This window comes from Solanum dulcamara, chromosome 3 (genome assembly GCF_947179165.1).
Source record: "Solanum dulcamara chromosome 3, daSolDulc1.2, whole genome shotgun sequence".
Taxonomy (NCBI): domain Eukaryota; kingdom Viridiplantae; phylum Streptophyta; class Magnoliopsida; order Solanales; family Solanaceae; genus Solanum; species Solanum dulcamara.
Genome location: NC_077239.1, coordinates 43,144,108 through 43,152,513, shown reverse-complemented (window position 1 = coordinate 43,152,513; position 8,406 = coordinate 43,144,108). Strand labels below are relative to the sequence as shown.

Sequence of the window (8,406 nt, the reverse complement as noted above, 5' to 3'; positions counted from 1 at the left end):
CTCACCCGAATCATGAAAGAAAGTAAAAGTAATAATGTGAAAGGAAAGTGATTCCATCGATGAATAAGGACTCACCAAATCTTAAAAACTAAACCAACTCTAGCCATGAATATGAGGAGCGTGAGTATCATCCATCTCTACATATATAGGCAAAACATGTTTAGTACATAGAAGGTACTAAGTATATGATATATGCATGAACTAGTAAAGGAACGTGAGTAATATGATATGAAATGGATGAACATCATAATAAATATGAAACAAACTTAATGTTACAACCCACACTCTTGAGCTCGAAATGTCTCTTAAGCTTCTTAGAAGTTATCAAGTGAGTCAGATAATCTACCACACTATCAAACGACTCTAAGGAAGGGAGAATGTGATACCCCATGGTAGGGAAGGTTGAAACTAAGGTCATAAGAAGTCGAAAGGACTTAGAGGCCTAGTAATAAGTCATAGGACTCGATTTACCTACGTAAGCTACTAACTTAGAGGTTTTACATACTTGAGCTACTTGAGTACATATCAAGCTTACGTAGCAAAGATTACACAGGTTCTTAAAATAAGACGGGATTAGGAACCCACGAGGAAGAGGAGAGAATGACACATGGAAGGATACAGAAGTAACATGTGGCAGCATAGAGAAGTGACACATGGCAGCAGTTGACCCACTTGGCTGGAGGGAAGTGGACCCCACTTCCATGTGGCAGCCCCCAATTGGCAAAATAGATACGTAGCCAAAATAGGGGCTGGACACATGTCACCCTATGGGGATGACACGTTTCACCTCTAAATCCACCCTATATATGTATGTTAAGTGACTAAGGGGTTCATTCCTTATCTTAAAACTTAGCCAAAAGCTGAAGAATTTGGAGAGCAAAGGAATATAGCTACGGATGGTTCTCTTTAAAGGTAAGTCTCCAAATTTCCTCCATGAATTAATTATCTACGGTGTTCCTCAAGAACGTAGAGATATATATATGTATCTTACCATGTCTATGGAACTATTTCTTCAGCTTTACACCTAAAAGAGTGTGAAAGAAGAAGAGAAAAAAGCTAGAGGGTCAAAGGAGGGAGCTACGGGTTTGGCCTTGGAAGGTGGGTTCTTCAATTTCATTCCGTGAATTAATTATTCAGGGTATCCCATGGTGATATGATGATGTGTTGTAATAAGGTGGTGATGGCACTAGGTCTATAACGGTTTTACAAATATATTCACTAAATCCTGATAAGGCCGGCTATATGGTATAATTTGAGCATGCATACTTTTATAAATCACAGAGTACAAGTATAGGTTCCTTATATGACATTTTATCCCCTGCTTCTCTATTTCAGAGATACTTCCAGTTGTGTTATGTTATGTTTTAAATACTTAGTATATATGTCGTACTGACCCCCTTCTCTCGGGGGACTACATTTCATGCCCACAGGTACAGATACAGTTTTTGGGAGTCTGTCAGTTTAGGATTCTGTTCAACTCAGCTAGAAGAGGCTCTATTATATCATAGCCTAATTTTTAATACTAGGCACTGATATATATAATTGTTTTTGTTATTCAGGGGTACAGCGGGGGTCGTATCCTGCCATATGTTGTCATTAATATTTTTAGAGGTCTGCAGACATGTATATGTGGGTTGTGTATATCAGTTTGGTTCAGCTGGGTCTACATGATGTGTGGTATATATGTGGGTTGTGTATGTCAGTTTGGTTCAGTTGGGTCTACATGATGTATGGTATATGTTATTACGTTATGGTAGCCTTGTTGGCTTGCATGCCTTTTTAGGTTATGATACAAATGAAAGAGGCAACAGATATGTGAAATGCTATGACCCATGGGGGTTCTCATGTATGTATCATGTTGTTTGTAGTCCGATTTGACTATACTTGATTTATATGCATTACGTGTCTATCATTCAACTTGACCACAACTGATAAATATGTATATAGAAGGTCCAGGTCGGATCGCAGTTGCAGCCTACGGGGTTGGGTCATAACAGAAGTGGTATCACAACAGTTCATCCTTGGATTATCTGCAGACAATGTCTACTAGAGTCTTGATTATCAATGTGTTGCGTGCCACATCTATAATCAGGGATCTACAGGACATTTAGGATGTTACCTTTCTTTCCTATCTGAGATCGTGCTATAGATCCAAATCATAGGACAATTCTTTATACTAATCGTGGATCTTAATAGAAGGACGACATCAACAGAAGAAAGTAATTGACGACATAGACATAGAGATGTAAAACAAGGTATTAGTAGATAAAGGTATAAGTACCCTCTAAAGGGGGGGAGTCAATGAGAAAATTTGCAAGGGTAAGGCGGAGGCAATTGATGTGGCAACATATTTAAGATGGATGTTTAAACTCCATTAAGATCCCTTTCTGAGCCAAGTTAGGAAGGTCTGGAAGTCACCAATAATAGGATAGAAGTCAGAATGCTATGTAAGACATTGTTAAGAATTTTTAACAAGACATGGAATGACATCATGCCAGACTAAAAGCCAACATAATGGCTATAGAGTTGGTCGCAAATGATGTTGTGGTAGATAAATAACCGAGGAAAAGGAATGGGAAACCTCCTATGGTAGGAGATGAGAAGAGTAAAAAGTGAATAAGGGAAAAGAAAGAAGTATAATAAGATAGGGAAATCAAGTTTCAATATGAATAAGATGTGTACAGTAGAATGGATCAAGAGACGGAAGGACTACGTCTACCTCCTACAAGCTGCAGCAGAATGGTTGTGCAACCTACGACTATGTATATACAAGCATCAGGCTAAGTGAGTAAATACATGGTAAAAGTAATAGGAGTTAAATAATGACAATGCTGTTATGATATTTTGGGAGACTCTACTGAGAGATGCGAAGATAGGTTAAGCCAAACTATCGAGATGGAGTTAGTACTACAGGCAAAGTAATATATGGCCATGGTTGGACCAAAGATCTACCTCGACATTGATTATAGGATAAGGTGAGAAACACCAAGGTAATACATGAGACCTAGCAAGACGATGTTAAGATATTTCTTAGGTTAAGTTAAATACCTTCTCTCATTCTCGTAAAGGTAAAGGATGACACCAGATAACGTATCTAAAGTATTATAAGTTGGGACAAGCTGAGGTAAGGAAATTTTGAAAAGGTTTAAACTAAGAGGAGCAGAACTAATCGGTTACAAAAATATGGTGGACTTATATGCCAAATTCCTTCAGAATTATATCAGGTAATGACAGATGGAGCATAGAACGACTATGAAACCCAACTTTAAGGATTCAAAAACAAAACCCAAAGGGTAAAGTACCAGTTAAAGTCTTCTAAGAAATTAAGGAGTAATACATGAGGTTCCCACATCTATTGCCTTAAGTAAAGCTGTCATGACCCAACCTCGTAGGCTGCAACTGGGGTCCGACCTGGACCCTCCATATACCTAGCTATCAGTTGTGGTAAAATTGAACTATAAATAAAACAATATCATGTAACTGAACCCCACTAGGCGATAACATTTTTGTAAACTTATAGCCCTTTTTATTTGTATCACAACATGAAAAGGCACACAAGCCGATAAGGCTACAATAACATAATAACATATATTATATATCATGTATACCTAGCTGAATAAAACTGACATACACAACCCCCATATACATGTCTGCAGATCTCTAAAAATATTAACGACAATATATGGTGGGATAGGGCCCCCGCCGTACCCCTGAATAGACAAAACAATTATATACATTAATGGTCAGTATAAAAAACTAGGCTCCGATATAATGGATCCTCCTCTAGTTGAGCTGAGAAAAATCCTAAGCTGACGGACTCCCAAAACTTGTACTTGTACCTACGGGCATGAAACGCAGCCCCCCGAAGAAAAGGAGTCAGTACGATATATGTACTAAGTATGTAAAATATAACATAATACAACTGGAAGCATATCTGAGATAGAGGAACAGGGGATAAGATATCAAATCAGAAACTTGTACTTGTACTTTGTGAATTACAAAAACATGCATGTTCGAATCATATCATATAGCCGGCCCTTTCGGGGGCTCGGTGAATCACCTCTGTAAAACCATCATGGCCCCAGTTCCATCACCACCTTATTACATTACATCATCATATATATATATATACATACGTATCCCGTCCCACTAATGAGGGGCTCGGTGAACAATGCAGTGAATTATGCATGATTACTATTCTCGGCCTGGGACTCGGTGAAAAAAGTTCTACAGTATACACGAGTAGAATAGTGAGCAACTATATGTTGTTTAAATCATTATTGGAGTCTCAATAGAATAAGAAAGTTAGGCTTTTCTTTGAGGAGCCGAATAACGGTGTAGTCATCTCGAGTGTCCTCTAAATGCCATTATGGGCTGCCTTAAAAGTAATCTCGGGGACCCTAGACATGTATTAACATAGGGCCAAATCATTTATGGAATCAAAAACACTTAGTCTCGTATAGTCCTTAAGACTTGGAGCCTGTACATTTGGTACCTTTTCAACATATAGAAGTTTCCAGGAAAATAGTTCAACTACTATCAGAGTTCGATATTCAAAAGTAAATAGGAGATGTTAAGAATGGAGTTACTCCGGAGTTCACATCATATTTAACTTACAACTAAGACATGCCAGAAAAGAAAGAGAGTAAACTCTATATAGTCTGTACTTTTCTTCAGGTGGTCATTATATATATATATATATCATACCCGGCCCATCCTACGGCTCGGTGAGCAACTATGTCATCATAATCTCATTTTCATACCAAGTACATATCAAGAGAAAGGAAAGATAGTTTCCCATACACTACTATTCAACACATAGAAGCCTTAACAGGCAATGCTCAATTCTTACAGGGTGTCAACACCTAACTGTAGTTAGGGATTATGAGGCGTACCTGGAGTTCTGGGAATGGAATTATCCCCACATTCCATATACAATTCACTTAAGTCTAAGACTTTCCAAAAGGAAAGAAAGATAGTTGTACGTACTTATACCGAAACATGCCAAGAGAAAGCTTTACATACCTCGTACCAGTCACTCTTTGTCACATTCGCCTCATCGTCCTTTGAACCTATTAAACCTAGAAGTAATACGAATATCAACCACTCTTGACTTTCCATCACCTTCAGTTGCACCTTAGTATTCATGGAATCTATTTCCTTGATCGTTTCCTCGATTAGTTCTTTAATTAGTTAAGGTATTAACAAAAATTGGGCAGCACCTCCCCTATAATGTGCCCGATCCAAATTTCCAATCACACTCCTAATAACTATAGCCAACCAACAACAACAACCTTCAACATATATACAAGCAATTCACACCAACATTACACAATACAAACCCCAAACAACTCACTCAAAACTATCAAAACGTGAATTCTGGACAGCTTACTATTTTACCTTGTCACTTCATTTTGAAGGGGTAATTGAGGAAAACAGGATTTATGTCCTCATGAAAGTTATATACATGTGTCTTAGGGTCGCATATAATTTCAAATCACCCCTACATCAATTTTGTACAAAAAGATATGCCCAAAATACCAACAGCAGTCCGTGTAAGATTTCCAAAACCAAAATCTAGGCAGTACCTCCTCTACACTTCATCACCCTTTTTATGAGAATATAAAATCAAAACTTTATTTTAAAGAACTTAAAAATATAGACCTATGAAATACCTTTCCAAAACATATTGAATCACCCAAAACGAAGCTGTACACAAGAAGTTATACCAATATTACTAACAACAGTCCCTTCAAAAAATGGGTTTGTTAACTAGTTCTTAACGTTTTCTCTCTTTGTTCTTTCAACTTTCTCTCAAGTTCCAAGCTGAATAATTAATTCCATAAACATCTTAAGATACATATATACACCTCCATGGGGTTGAGTATCATAGATAATTAATTCACGGAGGAAAAATAAAGAACTCACCTTTAATTCTTCTAAACCATGGATGCCTCCTTCCCTTCTTCTTCTCCACGTTTTTCTCTCTATGTTTTGGGATGATTTTTGGATAAATAATGACTTAAGAGTCACTAACATACATATATATGGTTCCTTAGGAAGTGACATATGTCAGCCCCTAAGGGTGACACTTGTCAAGCCCTTATTGGGCCACGAATTCATACCTAGCCTCCAAGGCTGCCACATGGTAGTAGGGTCCACCCCTACCCCAAGAATGTGGGTCACCTACTTGACCCCAAGCAGGTGGGTCACCTGCTTGCTTGAGGTGCTGCCACGTGTCGCCTTCTCCTCTTCCTCATGGGTTCGTAATCTCATCTTATTTTAAGAGTCTATGTAATCCATGTTACGTAAGCTTGGTATATCCACAAGTAGCTTAGGTATGTAAGACTTCTAAGCTAGTAGCTTACGTAGGTAATTCGAGTCCTACGACTCATTTCTTGGCCTCCAACTCATTCCGAATTTCTACGATTCTATTTCCAACCTTCCCTCTCATGGTATATCATATTTTTCTGTCCTTAGAGTTGTTTGATGATGTCGTAGCATATCCAGATCACATGATAATGTCTAAGGAACTTGTGAGACATTCCGAATTTAAAAGTGTGAGGTGTAATATCTTTTCCCCCTTTAGAACATTCATTCCCGAATATTAAATAACACTTCCCTCAAGACCTTATACCAATTGTAGGGAGATTGTTTTCTATTGCGATCACACATATTTTCATCCAAGTAATTAACCTATAAGTTTCAGGAGTTGGGGTTCCTATAGACATCGGGAATAAGTGCGAATACTTGTGTTTCATATTCTCTTTAGCTTCCTCGGTTATCCTCTTTCTGGTTTTGGTTTTGCCATAGTATCTTGACGGAAGGCACATCTTTAGTCTACAATCTTCTAGTTTGTCGATCTAAGATGACGATAGGTTATTCCTCGCAGAATTCAATCTTCTGGACATCATCTATAGAATATACCCTGGGTAGCTCGTCAGTACCCTTGCAAAGCATCCCTATCTGATGGACTGGGAGTATAGTTTCCAAATGAGGTGGTAAGCTCAACTTACCAGCCACATTGCCCACCTTATGAGTAACTTGATATAGTCTAATATATTCGGGGTTAAGTTTCCTTTTCTAGGTTACCCTGTTATGAACATCCAATCATCAATTTGGACTTTGTATGTCGATGTCGATTGTCTGTATATCATTTCTGCCGACTCTGGGCTTTTAGTCAACAGCTTGCTTAATCATATCAAGGCCTTTCTAGCTTAGTCTTTCTAACATTGACCCATCTAATAGGGGACTTACACGTCTTGCTCTACCGGTCTTGTATGGGGCCATTGGGATACTAGAGTAGTAATTATTATTGTAGGCAACTTCATAAGTGATAGATAATCATACCATCTACCTTTGAAGTTAACAACACCAACTCATGACATATCTTCTAACGTTTAAATGGTACATTTTAATCTGTTCATCATGTTTGAGGGTAAAGTAGTGTACGAAAACTTATATGTCTTCCCAGTTGCTTTGCGGACTGATCCTCGATAGTTAACTGTAACTTGGGCTCCTTCTTCTGGGATAATAGTTATGGGGACTCCGTAAGGTCCTACCACTCTTTTACCCTATAATTTTACACCTTCTTGGCTGAGTAGGTAGCCTTTGATTGAAGGAGCAGGGGCTAATATCGTTAATCCACAAGTAACATTCCCTCCAGAGTCATCTGGCGCTACAGTGCAAAGTGAGTCTTGTAGCCCTGGTCATATTATGGGATTTTCAACCTCGTGTATTACTTCCTGGCTTCCATAAATTATATCAACGGGTACCTTTACCTTTTGGGTTTTGCTTTTCAATCCTTAGAGTTGGCTGCCAAGTGGTGTCGAAATTCCCTCGCCTACTGGCCCATATAGACATTCGGTCGTTTGCCTATCATTAACTAGTACTATGTCGAAGAACTGTGGCATTCAAGTGCGCCATCAGTTAGTAATTAGTTAATCCTGCTAGTTTTTCCTTAAGCCCTCTTTACAATTCCTTCAACATAACTTATATTACCCTAGGTACATAATTCCATGTCATTTCTCCTCCGCTAGTTCAGATTCTTCCATCTCGCGTGATCATACCAGCACTAACGCATTAGGTTCCATCAAAATTTAGAAGTTAAGCGTGCTTGGGCGAGAGTAATACTAGGATGGGTGACCCCCTTGGGAAGTCCTCATGTCGTGTTTCGTGGTAATCATTGCAATAATGTGCGGGGCACTCAACTTAGCCCAAGATTTATCTTAGCATCGTCTCACTAGTCTTTATGTATTGCCTGGCCCTTTCCTCTATTAACTTGCAACCGGTATAGGGGTAGATCTTTAGTTACACTACGACCCTGTCCCTTTTTGGTCATCACAATTTTTTCTTACCTCCACTTGTAACCTTCTTGACACACTCTCGTGTCATTCTTTACCTTTA

General features: G+C 38.6%; 1 pseudogene; it reads left to right on the top strand.

The window, feature by feature from the left end:
* Window positions 1-8,055: 8,055 nt before the first annotated feature.
* Window positions 8,056-8,175, top strand: LOC129883817 (5S ribosomal RNA; annotated as a pseudogene).
* Window positions 8,176-8,406: the final 231 nt, after the last annotated feature.